Below are 3,941 nucleotides of genomic sequence, written 5' to 3'. Positions count from 1 at the left end.
ACCTAGAAATAAAATTAGTAAACATAAATTGAATGGTTGGATATAATAGGACAACTATTTCTTTTAATTGATACTTTCCTACTCTAACAACCAGCTGACTACTGGTATTATTAGTTTGTACCACGTATATAGAAGAAGATTCAGTTTTTTTTTACTTTCCTTGCCCTATTACCATAAGTAAGGAAAGTATTGCTTTCCGAAAAAAATTAAGGTACCCCAATTTCTAAATTTCTATACGTTTCAAGGTCCCCTGAGTCCAAAAACTGGTTTTGGGTATTGGTGTGTGTGTGTGTTGTGTGTGTGGTGTGTGTGTGTGTGTGTGGTGTGTGTGTGTGTGTGTGTGTGTGTGTGTGTGTTGTGCATGAGTGTATGTGCGTCTGTGTACACGATATCTCAACTCCCAATTAACGGAATGACTTTAAATTTGGAACTTAAGGTCCTTTCACTATAAGGATCCGACACGAACAATTTCGATCAAATGCAATTCAAGATGGCGGCTAAAATGGCGGAAATGTTGTCAAAAACAGGGTTTTTCGTGATTTTCTCGGAAACGGCTCCAACGATTTTGATCAAATTCATACCTAAAATAGTCATCAATAAGCTCTATCAACTGCCACAAGTCCCATATCTGTAAAAATTTCAGGAGCTCCGCCCCATCAATGCAGATAGATTCCCAATTATCAGGCTTCAGATACAATTGAAACAAAAAAAATCAAGTGGAGTAGATTGAGAATGAAAATCTCTACAATTAATGTTCAGTAACATTATCACCTAAAATTGAAAAGCCTAAATTCGAGAAAATGTGATTATTCAATGCAAATTATTGTGATTCTATTAAATCATTCACTATGAAGAGATAGCAGACCTCATGTGTGTCTCCAGCGTTATTGCCCTGTCACCAGCTGGCTCAAATCTTTGAATAGTAGACTTGAGATGCGCGGGAACACTAGCGTCAGGTGATCAATTTTCATAACGGCGAGGAAAGTTGTGTGAGTGCGCCACACCAGATTTTTTCATCTAAATACCGTGTTTTGTAGAGTGTGGACCACGGGAAACGGATGGTTTTTAATCGCACATATCTGGCGGATGGTGGAGGAGGATACGCGTTGTCAAGGTCACTCCCCACCACCTGTCATTCAGTCGCCATCATGCAGCTGTGGACGAAATATTCATAAAAACTGGCGCATCAGTAGTTTAAACTCAACGATGCTTCATATCGATCGCCATAGTGAAATACCGAGTGGGTAAATAATCTAGAATATCGGGGGACCGAGCTTTGCTCTGGAGTGTAAAAGCATAGAAAATTTGTAACGAAAGATTTAATTTATAGTTTATATTTATTCATTCATTACTCAGTCGTACAATTTTTTACAGTTATATGAGGAGGCACAACATGCTTATGCCTAAAACTGTCTCTTTTCAAATTTATACTACCATAGCCACCTCTAATACAAGGCCGCGGCCTACGATATTGCAACGTCGCAGTGTAGGCCTAGAATCTAATACATGATTGGTGAAAAGATTTTAAAAAATACCACCTGATCTTTTTCACCAATCATGTATTAGATTCTAGGCCTACACTGCGACGTTGCAATATCGTAGGCCGCGGCCTTGTATTAGAGGTGGCTATGATACTACAGTCCAAATCAAAATCTAGGTTAAGCTACTATCACTCGTCAAATAACAATATTATTCACACTTCAAAAAACAAACACATCATCAATATTACAAATAGATATTATCTACGGATAGATATTATTGTATTATCTACGTGATATTATCTACGGATAGATATTACTATTTGTAATATTGATGATGTGTTTGTTTTTGAAGTGTGAATAATATTGTTATTTTGATGAGTGATAGTAGCTTAGATAGTATATTATACTATGAATTCTATTTAGAATGATATACTATGTTTGTTAATATTTGCAACTCTCTCATTCATGAAGAATCTCTCTGTGTAGGGACCTTCCTTCAAGGAATCTCCATCTAGGATCTCTGAAGCCTGATGTTTTTGCAAAGCCGTGAATATTACCACGCGAACCATACCTTGCCTGTATGTAATTTAAAAGTCACGTAGGCAAAGCTAGGGGACGCGTACTGTACAAACTAATGATACCAGTAGTCAGCTGGTTGTTAGAATAGGAAAGTATAAAGGTCCATCCTGTATTTTAACATGTAAAGGTGCGTACAGACTTACTCTCTGCTCCGCAATTGAACGTCACTCGAGCAGATCGATATTTGATCGCAGGTCGAGCAAGACGGAAAGCGAACAGAGCGTGTAACAGAGCTCCAGCTAGGCAAGTTCCTAGGCGAACTAACCAATAGTTGCGCATGCGCGGTTAACATTTTTGTTTGTAACGTTTGTTAATAGTTACGATCTCTGTGTTATCATATAAAATTAATAATTAATAATATAAAATCAACACAATGATTTATTTTTATAACCTGTCGATGGTGTGATCACCGAAACTAGTAGTTATATTACAATTTGTATTCTTGTTTTTTAATATTTTTTCACTTTTAAAGGGTACTATAATTCTATTTTATAAATACAAGTAGCCCTGAAATCATACATTTTAAATCAGACATTTAGAAAAAAATCCATCAAATCCTGGTGCTACCCCTTTCTTCAAGTTTTTAATACACATATCAATTTCCTCTGCTATGACAGGAAAAAGAAAAACGAATTACAAAACAATCTATTAGTTTTTTCCCTAAAAATCTTGTCCTTTACCTTAGTAATTTTTTCAGAAATTCTTCTACCAACACTCACAAAATGTTCATTAAGCTCCTCTGCTATTTCATTTACTTGATAAGATCTCAAAATGCGATAATCCTTGGTAACCACTCTTTAATAGAACAATTAGTTTTACAAGGGGTATCTGTTGCTTCATTCACAACCTTCCATACAGCCCTTAGATTATTTCCACATTCAACTAATTTATTCTTGAAATACTGTTCCTTTAGAGTTCGCAATGCCGACTTCAGTGTTCGATTATATGATTTAAAACAATCCATCAGCTGTACATTAAATGGTTGTTTACGAACCTTAAGAGACATTTTGTCTCTTCGCCTCATACATCGAAGAATACCATTAGTCACCCAAGGTTTGATTTTCTTTGTATTATTACTAATCCTTCTCCTAAGAAACAAATTCCTAAGTGACAACCCATTTCATAGTTTGACTGAATTTTATGAAAACTCCTTCAATTAATGTTTGTCTTATAAAATACTGTATATTATAGGACCTACTAGCATGTGTATAAGATTATATTTCTTATTTATGAGTTACCTAGATGGTATAAATTTGTATTGAGTGGGTCTCCACCCAAATTATTAATGTAATGTTTTTTTTAAATTCTCTGACATTGTCTAATGCAATTTTGTAATTGTTCTTTGACAAAAATAAATTATTATTATTATTATAATACAAGTAGCCCTGAAATCATACATTTCAAATCAACACAATTAAATAATATAAAATGATAAAAATATTTTTAATGATAGGTACCAGCATATTCAAATTTAGAAGAAGAATCCAAACTCCCAACCAAGCCTTTCACCTTTCAAAACATTGACAGGCATAACCTTTTTTGTAATAAAACTTCAACATAAATGCAATAAACATAATACTTATCGTCAATTTATTATATGAACATAATGTATTATTAGGCTACCCAGCAATCCCCTGGTCAAAATATTTTATTTAGTTTTGTCACCCGATCAGCTGGATTGAACGTTTCACATTTGTGAGGTTAGGTTGTAGTGAAGTCAACAATACGTCAAGCGCACGATCATCCTTCGAACATATTTCGAACCCCTAGCGAACCCTTGTGTAACATCTCGCATAACGTTCATGATCGGAGCGTGTGCGGAGCATGTTTATCTGTACGCACCTTAATAAGCCGCAGAATGAATGGATGTGTTTTGTGTAG

This window comes from Nilaparvata lugens, chromosome 1 (assembly GCF_014356525.2).
Source record: "Nilaparvata lugens isolate BPH chromosome 1, ASM1435652v1, whole genome shotgun sequence".
NCBI classification, from domain to species: Eukaryota; Metazoa; Arthropoda; class Insecta; order Hemiptera; family Delphacidae; genus Nilaparvata; species Nilaparvata lugens.
The sequence above is the reverse complement of the archived record's forward strand: the minus strand, read 5'-3'. Positions refer to the sequence as shown.